Genomic DNA, 13187 nt, shown 5'->3' on the forward strand with positions numbered 1-13187 from the left:
GAATTCCTTCACAATGCTGGAAAAATATGTGTGGATAGCAGAAAATGGTTTCTTTTGACACGTTGAAAGCATAAAGTACGCGATTCGCATAATACAGAAAGACAAGTAATACAAAAGAACAACTATTCTAGTGATAATATTTTACACAGTGTAATAGGAAAATCACAGAGTGAATTGTTTTACCTTCCCTAGGAAATATGCGAAAAAGTCCACATTTGTAGTGCATATCTGCGTACATCAATACGTAAGTGTAAAAATATGTCCGGCGAACTGTAAAAAAATGTGCATGTTAGTCTTTTTTCTGTATAACAAGTAAACATAAAGCAACGATCATGTCATGGACAATTTATGCAGTATTACACTTCCAAAGCAGGCTGCAAGAATAAGCGAATAATATGCTGTTAAGTGCTTGCCTTTTTTGAATTTGGTATAAAGTTGAAATTACCGGAAAAGTAGCATTTGAGCAATGTTTTCGTACTCAACTTATGATATCCACCGATCGCTTTATGAGTTGAGTTGTTCGCCTAAAATAGTCATACTGGATTTCCGTTTGTGTGCTTGTTTAACATGAATATTATTATTATTAATATGAAAGTGGCAATCACAAGCCCTCTAAACTTTTTGTAAATATGTCAGCAAAAATACACCGTTTTTGTCTAAGTCCTACCCTGCAAAAATTAAAGCACCTGTTGTTATTTTTTTTATGATAGCCAGATTGATGATTGAGAAAAGAAAATAGTTTAGTGAGCAAATTAAGTTACTGGTACGGCGATTATATTGCAGAGGGGGTGTATCTCTTTCACTCTACATCCACATAATCATCATTGTCGTCCTTGATGTCGTGATAATCTTATCAATGTTCACAGCAAAACAAAATAAAGGCTTCTACAATACAACCTCAACCACGTTCGCCTTCAGTTGACTTAATTCATTTTCGCTTCAACTTTTCTTCACGCGTTGTTCGAACAATTGTTTTGCATCCATCTCTAGTCTCGCATCTCGGTAACCTCTTCATTTTATGGATGGTGTCGCTGTTGTATGAATCTCGTAATTGCAGTCCCAGGCCAACTGCGCTTTCCTATTTTGAGCTATGGTATGTCTGCCTGTCGACTTGGCCCTCGATTCACCCACCCGGTTAATATAAACAAATTCTGAAACGAGAAGTTTATATGGGAAAAACCCTTCCAAACCACCAAATATCTGATGCACAACATTATGCCCGTAAATATTGCAGTGTAAAAAGGAAACATAAGGCGTATTGGAGGCAACCCATCATTATATAACTTGTAGTACGCCGTGTTATTTTATTTGCAAATAAATACGTATTGATATTTGCTAGAGTTACCAAAATACTCGTTTATATATTTATTTATTTATTTATTTATTTACATACTCTCAGGGCCATTCAGGCGTTACAGTGAGGACAGGACACATACTTCAAAAATAATAATCAAATAGCAAGCAAATAATAGGTGAAAATGGCAAAAAATCTCAGGTTATACAGCCAAGAAGTGCGTTTGTGGAAGTGGAATGATCTGTGATTGAGACAACAGAGGCCGGAAGGTGCTTACAGTCCCTGCCGTTTCCGGATACAAAAGAATCAGTTCTGGTCTATGCGAGATGATAGGTAGCTGGGACGAGTGAATAGACTTTCTTTTAGGATTACATTTGTATAACAATTTTTTTAGAAGAGTGATAAACTAGATATTTGTCAGCGGGCCGAAAGATCTGGAAGATGTAATGAAGATTTCATTTGCGTGACACTAGCAAAACGGGAATAATTTGAAAGTATAAGTCGTGCAGCGCGATTCTGGTGGGATTCGAGTGTGGAATTGAGCGTATTAGTTGGTGTATCCCAAACTAATGATGTGTATTCTACTTTTCACCGCACCAGCGTTTTATAAAGCAACAGTTTTAGTGCGGTGGGTGCGAGAGAAAAGTTTCGACGAATAAAACCAAGCATCCGGTTGCCATTGTTTGTTATGTGCTGAATGTGAGTGTGCCAGGTGAGGTCATTAGTAATGCAGACACCAAGGTATTTATAACTCCTGACGGGGGATAAAGGCAAGTCATTCAGAAAATAAACGGGGTTATGAGGATTAGTCTTCCGTGAAATTCTCATTGGTTTGCACTTGGTAGTATTAAGTTTCATCATCCAGCGGTCACACGATGCAGAGATGTTGTTAAGGTCAGATTGGAGGCAAGAAACAACGAATTGGTTAGTAATTTGTCTGAATATTACCCAATCATCAGCGAACAGCCGTATGGAAGAAGAAACAGATTCAGGAAGATCATTAATATATATGAGAAACAGAAGGGGGCTAAAACTGACCCCTGTGGCACACCGGATGTCATTGGGTGAAGGTCGGATTCTTAACCATTGACACTGACATGTTGGGTACAGTAAAGTAGGAAATATCAATCCATTTAAGTACGCTCGCGTCTAGGTAAAGTGTGCTCAGCTTAAAGAGAAGAAGTTGATGGGATACGGGGTCGAAAGCTTTTGCAAAATCGATGAAGATGCAGTCAATGAGCAATGAGTGATCTAACGCCGAAAATAGGTAATTGGTGAAGGCTATTAATTGGGTCTCACAGGAATGATATTTACGAAATCCGTGTTGGTATGGTGAAAAAAAGGAATTTGATTCGAGTGAAAAACAATTTTTACCCAACAATTCATAAAGTGCGCGCTATCGTCCATACACTTCGTGCGGCAATCAAAGTCCAACAATTAATTAGGGTTCCAAGAGATGACGCGCGAGCAGTGGAAGGCTTGAAAATTGCATTGGCTTGAGCAAACCTCTACTGAGTGTATCATGGGAGGAGAAAGACGGTAAAGGAAGAGTGGATTAGGTGGGCGGGGAGAGGGGTGGGATAGGTGACAGGAGTTTACGCGACATAGGTGCAGAATACTATCGTCTTTCTGCAACATTAGCAGCAAAGTGAGCATATACGTGGCCATTGAAGAGTCCAGCTCTTAAGCGTCGCTCCAATGATTTAGCGACATCCCACGGCGTCCTTCGATAGTTGTAATCGAGTAATGGAGGGGTACACCCAAAACAAAGGACGTATAGAGCAAAGGAGGAAAGTATGGCTAAGGTGTGAGCAGGTTAACCGAATGGCAAGGGTGCCGCGCGAGACGTCCTCTGTGGCGGTGACCCGCTACGAGATAACGCCTCAGTAGTGTTCACCGTTGGGCATTCGGCGATGGCGTGATCACTTGTTTACACGAAGGAAATCACCTGCAAGTAAAATAACTGTCGCAGAAGAGGCTCGGCGCCGCAGACGCCACAAACCAGAAGTGCGCGCCGCCGAAGCAGCAGCTATGCGCCGTCGCTGAGAAGGCTCTGCAGTTCGCGCCGCCGGCGCAGAGGCTTACTGTAACAGCCCTGACATATATCTCTCTAAAATTCCCACCTCAACATATTTTCGAAAGTTCAAACAGCTAAACAGCTGCCGTCAAATTCTTTGTTGGGTACTATCGTAATCGTAAGCCAATTTTTTCGTTCTCTCTCTTTCTCTCTTTCTTTCCGATTCTCTAATTTTTTAATCGCGAAACGTATGTGCTGGAGTATAGCTTCGTCCTTTTTCGCTAATGGTGCTGCATGCTATAAAAGCCCGCTGTCCTAGTAGGTCTATTGGGGGCACGCTGTGGCTCTATTCATATACTCAGTTGAATCAGTCTCCGCCGCAAGCTGTTCTCCAACTGAAAACCTCGACCACCAGTTAAAGTCTAATCATCTCCACCTCGCGAAACCCCTCCCAATACAACCACTTTTTGTGATGGTTCCGATCCGTAGCCGCACCGGTTTTTTAAGTGCAATGTACTTCTTAAGCGACCCTGAACCTGCGTCCACCGGCGATGTCCGCGCACGTGGAGACGGGCGCGCGCAGCCTGGCCGCTGACATGGCACATACCCACGTGGGGGATTGGCCAGGAATCTCCTCGTCTTCCTTGGCAACGGGGGGAGATGGGCGCGCGCTGCCTGGCCGCTGACATGGCACATACCCACGTGGGGGATTGGCCAAGAATCGGGCGTGAGAAGGGCTAATGCACCTGCTTAAAGGAGTACTGACACGAAATTTCAAAGCTGAGATCCGCTCTAGCAATCAAGTACAACGACAACACAAATAGGTGTCTGTGAATAAATGCATCTTTCTTTCTTTGTAGTTGCGTGTGTGTGTGTGATCTCTCTTTCGCGAACATTACCGAACCGCGCAAATTCAACTCGTGCATTCGCACTTTCACATTCTTCCCCTCGGGGAAATGCAGGGAATTTTTCAGTGAGTAAGTCAGTAAAAAACGTTTCATTGAGCCGGTGAAGCAGGAGTGGTTCCCTATTCCAGGAAGTCATCTGATAAGCGGGGCGCCTTCACTCGGGAGACCAAAAGTGTCTGGACATCCATATCGCTGCTGGTCACCAGGTTCTCCGACAGCTCAGGGGTGGGAAGGGGGAAGGAAGAGGTGTTCTACTGTCGCAGCATCACCTCTGCCTGAAAGTCATCCTCATATGGACTCCTGGCCATTTCACACTGACGGACAATAACTTTGCTTAGCAGGAAGCCTGCCCCCATCCTTCCAGGCTACTGAGGATACCGGACCGTCCATCCTTCTACTCACTTTTCAAGATATTACACAATATTACCGGTTCGAACGACAGCACATCCCTCCTCCACATCCTAAACTTTCAAACGAAGATGAATCCTCACTTCGCCGACTGCAGAGCAATACTGTCCCTCACCCAGTCCACCTTCATCGCATGTTCCGAACGCAATTTCCGGCTGAATTCAAGTTCTCGTAACAACCCGGTGCTCTTCCTCACATCATATTATAGGGAAAGCACAACCCCAATCTCCCCCCTCTTTCATTCCCCCTTCCCACCCCTGAGCTATTGATTCTCTGGCCGTGGTATCGAGGAGTTCGGCGCAGGGATGCCCCCGTCCAGCAGTATCTACAATCAGGGCAGGCAACTCCGCCATCTATGCGCTACAAGAAACCTATGGTACCTTCCGCCTGTCTGGATACCGTGTGTTCCAAGATTCAGACCCGGATACTCATACCATAGCCTTTCTTGTGCAGAAGCACTGCACGGATACCTACTCTATATTTGACGACTTCGCATTAGGGCGCCACGCTCTTGAAATCCTCCACTCAAATCTTTCATCTTACATACTCGACGTTCCTTAAGTGTGCAGTTGTCCACTGTGTTACCACCATCAGTGTTATTCTCTTTACCTCCTTTACTCCCAGCCCAAATCTCGCATGCAATAACCATAACACAAACATTTCAACCAGTACACTAATCGGCTCAATTACGCCTTCACAACCCTCTGTGCCTAACAACCGACCCCCTTCCAATCACAGCCTGTCTCTTCATGCGCTACTTAGCTATTTCATGCGCCTGTCGGAGAGCCAGAGGTTCGATATTCCCTTGCTAGTCGCGACACTCAAAGTAATGTCTATACCGTGATGATTCACCTAGTTACCAATAAAATTATCAGAACTCTTGATGGTTCCGCTAATAAGGCTCTAACTGAATATTTACACCCCTGTGTTCATCCCGGCCTATCCCATTCCTCGTGGAAGGACATGGAGATTTCATTATCCGTACGTTCTACAAAATCCTTCCGTCTTGACAATGTCAGGCCTGTTTCTCTCGGCTGAGCATGTTATAATAATGCGTCTTAAAAACAAGTGGAGGAGAACCTTTAATAATCCCCTGAAATGGTTGGTTTCCCCAACTGCCTCCATGCCAAGTTGTCATGCTCTGTCTCAAATATGACATTCTTGTTTAAATCACAGCATGGATACGAAACTTTCGACTCGACTTGCATAGCGTATTCGACAACGGGGCCCACGCAACAGTATACGCTGGCCTTAAAGACATTTCGCATGGCAGCAAAGCCTACTTTACATCAGAAGCTTCTGGTCGTCTTGCACTGCCACCCTCGTCTTTGGTTCGGAACACCCGTACTCCGGTAACCTGGAAAATGTTTGCATTACCAGAGGCAGGGTCTTTTTCCCTCTGTATTTCTTTTTTATTCAAGCGAAGCTTGTGTTGACTGACTTGTGCAGTCGATGGCAAAGACAATTTCACGTACTTTAATGACGATGATGATGCTAACGCCCTTGAAGAGTTTTGTGCGCGTTACCACTTGAGGCGGTCGATTCGTGAAAAGTTGACGCAGCTTGCACTAGCAGTGCAAGGCTGGAGAAGGAGCAGAGCAGGGGGTCAACCTAGATTCTCCCACACCGACAACAGATCCCAGGAGAGAGGAGAAGCCCGACCCCATCAGCGCCAAATCGTTTTGGACTGCACTGTAAAGCAAAGACCATTAAAGTATGTCCAGTGTTTTGTTCGGAAGCAATCGTCGTCATCCATTTCGTCATCGTTTTCCCACGGTACAGCCCCGTAGACACTAAACATTCTTCGACCCTTTTAGGCCAAAAAAGGCGTAAAAATCTTGTCCAATGGCGAACACCTTTAAAATGTGTTTTGGCTAAACAAGAGTGTAAGGAAGAAAAAACGATGTTTGTGTGAACACCCTATAAAAAGGGTGTAAGGTTGTTTAACACCCTAAAATTGGGGTGTGGGCAGAACTACTCCGCGTGCCAATGTGGATCGGCGGCGCGGGCAACATGAGGTACAGAGACATCCAACACGCACAAGTCCCACATAGACCACAAATGAGTTGAGCAAGAATACAAACTGGATGCATTGGTACAGCGAGTGCATACGTAGAAATATAAGTGCTCTTGCTTTTATATCCAGCAGAGGAACGCCTTCCATAAAGTCGGTGGCCTTGTCGGAAAAAGGAGATATAGCGCTAATTTTGGGCTTATGCTCTTTAATGTGATCATATATAAATCAGCGTGCGGATTTCCAAAACCTTTTAATCGCGAGGTGGTTATAGTGTTCAAGAAGTCATATAATTTTATTATTAGCAAACAAATACCGTGTTGATGCACTTTAAGGGTGCGTTCATTACGCGGGATAAATTTTTGCGAAAACCTTTTGAGCACAAGAAACGCAAGCAAGTTGGGGCCACAATTTTCACGGTAATGGTCATGAATATAATAACAATAATAAATAAATATATAAAAAAAGTGTGCCTACCGCCGCCAGCCGTTTTGCGAGGTCACGCAAAATGCGGTGTTTTCATAAATTACGGAATGCCCCGGAACGAGTTTGCTGCGAGGGGACAACAGGTCGACCAATAACTGCCTGCCACTGTCAGGGCGGGATATCGAAAGAGACATATGGCTGCCGACGCAGAAAGCTGAGCGCGATTTTTTTTTGTCTTGTGAGTACATTATGTCCCTTTAGTGAGAGTTCCTTCCTCATCAATATTGAACGCATGCTTGCCCATATCGCGAATATCGGAAAGTCAGCGGCAGTAACGTAGCCATGTCCACTTTGAAAAATTAGGAAACAGAGGTAAGCACGAGCATCATTAGCTAGACTTGGCACACATACGACACATTTCTGCGCAAGTTGAAGGACGTTCATTACGCGGGAAATAAAAAAATCGACTTTTGAGGACAAACTTCAGGGGTGCGATCTTTACGCGAGTGCGATCATTTGCGAGTAAATACGGTATTCCTCGCCATCTCAACACCCTTCAAGCAGGGTGTTCATTATTAGATGCGGCGCATCTCTTGCTCTGAGGCATGTCCCTCCTGCGTCGTCGGCGTCCGTCTGCACGCCACCTGCGCATGCGCGACTCTCCTCCGTTCGTCTCTCCCACAGCTGTGCGCAACACTCTCACTCCGGCGCATTAGCATAACGACAGCTGACGCGCTTAATTGGCGCGCGCTTCGCTGCGTTCACAGCTGCTCCGGTGCGCATGTGCGCGCATGCGCGACTCTCTCCCGCGGTCTCCTCTCCTTCAAGCGCTCTGAATTGTAAGCGGGTATCGCTCCGCGGCGGTTCAGTCAGCGCTCGCTCTCGTTCTTCTCGAACATCGACGATGAAACCAAGATTCGACCACTGCTGCGGCAACCGCTCACTGTGCACTTTACTGACCATGAAGTCATCATTCTTAAATGTAATAAAGAGCTGGGTGGTGGTCGCTAAAACACGTGTACTCTCTCATTTCGCGTATGCATGCGCCGCATCACACCAGGGTTCCCTCGCGGGGAGATGGGGGCAATTTTTCAACACCCTTTTTCCAACAGGGGTGTGAAGCCACATATTAGGGCGTTAAGAAAAAAATGGTGTAAATGGTTAAAAAAGGGTAAATGGGTGTAAGAAAAAAGGGTGTAAGAAAAGACCGTCAACTGAGAAAACCGGTGTAAGTGACCTGAAACATTTGAGGTATGTTGTACCTGTTTACATGGGCGGACTCTACCATTTTCGTCAAGCGGGGGGATTTTTATACCTCACGATGTTTAAATTGATTGAATTCTTTATAGAAGTGCTTTAGGTTTTGTTTTGTGGTTATTGCATTCAGATTGTGTTTGTTTTTTTAACAGCGTAGCTGTTTAGAAAATCGTAATTTTTTGTGTCCGCATTTAAAAGTACCATGCAATACCCGAGCGCCACCTCGTGAGCCCGGGCCTCGCGGTGACCGCCCGACAGTTACCAAAACCAAGAAAGTCGTACCGTACCGTACTAGTGCTCGTGTGTCTGTACCTTGCGGCGACCGCCGAGCGTCCCCTGTGCACGTTTGGCAAGCTAAGCATTCCAACTGCCATTCTTACACTCCGCCGCATAGGACGTGTGCCTAAGAAGCACGGCGGTCCTCTTGAACTCGAACTTTTCATCTTGTGCAATCATTCGTACTCAGAAAAGTTTCGTACTCACGACAATTCCTCCTCCATCTCTCGCGAGGGGAAGTGGACACCGTAGATGTTCGTGTTTAGCACCTCCAATATTTCTCTCTTTGTATTGTCAGTAATTTCTCCACCGATAGCCTTCATAACGGCATCTTAAACTCCCTATCATATGGTAGAAGCTAATATCACTCCCCACTACGCCCGTCTTGCCACCACCAGCAATGGTCGTCCTATACTTTGGTCAGCACCCAACTATTTTGCTTCGAGTACTGGGTCCGAACACCTTGGTTATGCTACTGGGTCCGAGCGCGTGGTTATGCTACTGTGGTCTGCCGCCAGGGCCTTGTCAGCGAGCAGTCCATCTCTGACATGATCAATGCTTCGCTAGTCAACTCCATGACTACCATTGTACAGCCACTTGTAGGGTCTCTGTCAGAATGCACGAGTAAAAGCAAGCCATGACTCAGAAAATGGCAGAGTTTTCGCAAATGTTCTCGGCGATTTCCTCCACCTTTCAGCTTCATCCTGCAAGAGTTGCCTCCATTGTAGGTGCCGCAAGAGGGAAACCACCTTCACTGAATAATGCAGACTTGGCAGCAGCTTCCTCACCATCGGCTCATTTGGCCCCATTACCACCTTCGGCATCGCTACCGGGCGGCCCTCGGGACTACCCGCCGACTCATCTTGTAAACATGCCATCCCCTTCTGATGGAAATGCGGCAGTCACTGATCTAGGAGAGTTTCCTGTGCTCCCAGAAATGTCGTCCGATTGTGTTGAGGACACGGATGAGATGGCGGTAGGCCAGCACTCTCCCTGGCCCAAAAGCGCAGGCTCTCCCCCACCGATGAGGAGGTCATTAAAGCTTCCAAACCATAGAATATCAAAAATACACAAAGTTCTGTGCAGTCCACCAATCTACCGCACGACATACTACAACAGGCCATATCTTTCGGCGCAGCTTGGCTAACCATGACAAGTATACGGCACTCCACCCCGCACGGGGCACCTTGAGTATTCATGGTGACGGTACTGGCGATACCGCGGATCCAGAGCCCCCCAACATAAGCTGTGACCTACCGTGGTGATGTGTTTTTAAGGTGAAGGGTAGACACCTCTAACGGTGGCCGTCGGAGCTTTGGTCAAGCTCCGGCCGATGGGCTCCCTGCCTGTCTACCAGGCAGGGAGCTCCGGGACCTCTTTGACTACCAGGGTAACGTCAAAGAAGAAAGTACCCCCGTCTCCCTGCTTTTATACATACTGTATGATATTTTCTCAACCCCCCCCCCTCCAATGATCGGCCTCCCAAAAGAGGCCGCACCGAAGTACTTGCTAAAGAGAAGGCAGAACATTTCTATAAACATCTTGTAGTTCATTCCACAGGGGACACCCCTGTTGGCAAGAAGTCAGTCATTCTTTTGGCTAAATGCATTGAGTCGGTTGTCGGCTCAGACTATGATGCTAAGAAGCTTTCATCCGGTGACCTACTTGTTCGAGTAAAAAGGAAAAATCAAAGCGAAAACCTCCTGAAACAGACCACGTTGGCTGACCTGGCTGTTACTGTGACTCCACATACAACTCTCAACTCCTCTCAAGGTGTAATCTCAGAAAAAGAATTACAGTCTGAGACAGAGGTGGAACTTCTTCAGGCGCATCAACCTCAAGGAGTAACCTCTGTCAAACGAATTGTAATCCGTAGAGCAAATGAAGAAATCCCAACAAAGCATCTTGTCCTAACATTTGATTTCACAACCCCACCTGAAAAGGTCAAAGTGGGCTTCCTAAGCTGCAATGTACGACCATATGTCCCTAATCCCAGGCGATGCTTCAAATGCCAACGATACGGCCATGGAACTCTATCATGTCGAGGAAAGCTGACTTGTCCTAAATGTTCAGAGTCTGACCATTCGTCGGATGACTGTCCAAACAGCACAGTGAAGTGCCCGAATTGCAGTGGCCCACACGCTGCTTATTCGGGAACCTGCCCAAAATTCAAAGCAGAAAAAGAAATTCTACAGATGAAAGTAGCAGAAAACATCACCTTTGCTGAGGCACGCCAAAAGCACAAGCTGCTTTCGGCCACATCTTATGCAGACGCTGCCCGCCGGGGGCTGGGGTGGCGTTTGGTCAGTACAGCGACACAGTGCAGCCTTGCTGCTGATGTGTTGCTGTCCCAGCCCCCAGCTGAGCAGCCACCTGCTGCCTCTCCAACACCTGTAGAGGCTGCGGGGACCCCGTCTCTTGCTGGACTGCCTTCGGTAGTCCAGCGGTAGTCGCCCAGTGTGGCGACTCCAGCAAATGTGGCGATTGCGATCGCCGCTGGGAGCTCTCCCGCTCTCACTGTTTTCTCTTCACCTGCCCTAGGGACAATTGAGGGCAGGGAGATGGAGACGGGAGGGCCCACAGCAGCGCCCATCCTAGCTCCACCGCCTGCCCCACCCGCGGCGCAGGCAAAGAACACCCGACAGAGTACCAAGTCAAGGGGGCCCAGTCCACTGGGCACCCCCTTGCCTTCAGATGACGACATGGACGTCGAGCCCTTCCGGCTTCCATCCCAGCGGAAGGAACGGGCTGCGACGTCCAGGTCAGTAGAGAAGGCTAGAAAACCCCTTCCAAGAGTCCAAGCCCCAAAAGACCCCACATAAATAGTCACACTCCAGTAGCTCCGAACACATCATAATGGGAAGAGAAAATATTGTTCAATGGAACTGCAGATGCCTTCTGAATAATCTTGATGACGTGTATGAAATTCTGCATGCCAATCAGCCAAGTGTAATGTGTGTTCAGGAAACACACCTGAATTCCAAGAACACAAATTTCTTGAACAGTTACTTGATATACAGAAAGGACAGGGATGGCTGCACACACTCTTCTGGGGGTGTGGCCATAATTGCCCGGAAATCCTTAGCATGCCACCCTGTCGCTCTGAACACTGTCCTTGAGGCTGTGGCAATTCGAACAATAATATTTATTAGGTTAATAACGGTAGGCTCCATATACATTCCGCCTGATGTTGCACTTTCAAGCTCTGACTTCGAGGCACTGGTTGACCAGCTGCCCGAACCATACATTCTTACAGGCGACTTTAATGCTCACAACTCTCTTTGGGGCTCTTCTCGCACGGATGCCCGAGGTCGCCTGATAGAAAAATTTCTTACATCTTCAGGAGCATGCCTTTTCAACAATAAACAGCCTACATACCATCACATAGGACACAACACATACTCATATCTTGACTTGGCGATTGGCTCTGCAGTTCTCTTTCCTCTTCTCGAGTGGGGTGTGGGCACTGACCCATATGGCAGTGACCACTTCCCCACCTCACTAACATACATAGGTAAAGGCCCATGCAGTCCATCTTCCCATAATAGGTTCAATGAAGCACGAGCTAACTGGAATACATTTACAGAGACATCCAAACTACACCACACATCCATAGGACACCTACACGTTGAAGAAGCTACCCAACTGCTCACGGCGCACATCCTCGACGCCGCCGAAAGGTCCATTCCCCACGCCTCTGGTGCCCCGCGCAACTAGCGGAGGCCGTGGTGGAATGAGGACTGTAGGCGGGCGCGAGAGGCCCAGAACAAGGCGTTGGGTATCCTTCGTCGGTACCCCACGTCGGGAAACCTCCTCTTGTTCAAACGGGCCAAGGCATACGGAAAACGTGTGCACCGTGAGGCAAAACGAGAGAGTTGGCGTACATTCGAAACATCAATAAACTCCTACACAGACACACGCAAGGTATGGACACGTATACGCAAACTCAAAGGACAACATACACACAGCCTGCCCCTGGTCAGTACAACAGGGGACACACTGGAAGACCAGGCTGACACACTCGCACAACACTTCCAACACGTGTCCAGTTCTGCACACTACACGAACACTTTCCTGAAGTATAAAGCCTGTTGTGAAAAGAAGTCCCTACACGACAACAACAAATCACAGACTTCTTACAACTCCCTGTTTTCACTACATGAGCTGAGGGCTGCTCTGAGCACGTGTAAACCCTCAGCTCCAGGACCAGACAACATCACATACACAATGATACAACACCTGCACGCAGACACTCTTCTAAGACTCTTACACCTATATAACAAGATTTGGCTTTCGGGGCACATTCCAAACTCTTGGAAGGAGGCTATAGTTGTAGCTTTCCTGAAGGAGGGAAAGGACCCGTCGTCCCCCTCAAGTTACCGTCCTATTGCCCTGACGAGCTGCCTGTGCAAGCTCTTCGAGAAGATGATAAATCGCAGGCTGGTGTACTTCCTTGAGTACAACGGTCTTCTCGAGGGCTGCCAGGCATGCTTCAGGGCGGGGCGATCCACGAATGATCAACTCGTAGCTCTTGAATCGTATATTAAGGATGCCTTCGTGCATAAACAGTATGTCGTAACTGTGTTT

The 13187-nt window shown here is 47.1% G+C and overlaps 1 long non-coding RNA gene across 1 annotated transcript in view; it reads right to left on the reverse strand.

Moving 5' to 3' along the window:
- LOC144141456 (uncharacterized) overlaps positions 1-13187 on the reverse strand; it is a 97831-nt gene that overhangs the window by 17975 nt on the left and 66669 nt on the right. Inside the window, exon 4 of the long non-coding RNA XR_013316611.1 lies at positions 184-270. This is a non-coding gene — a long non-coding RNA (uncharacterized LOC144141456). The remainder of the gene's footprint in view (positions 1-183; positions 271-13187) is intronic.

This window comes from Haemaphysalis longicornis, unplaced genomic scaffold, assembly GCF_048455015.1.
Source record: "Haemaphysalis longicornis isolate Haplotype H1 unplaced genomic scaffold, Haemaphysalis longicornis Haplotype H1 scaffold_6, whole genome shotgun sequence".
Classification (NCBI taxonomy): Eukaryota; Metazoa; Arthropoda; class Arachnida; order Ixodida; family Ixodidae; genus Haemaphysalis; species Haemaphysalis longicornis.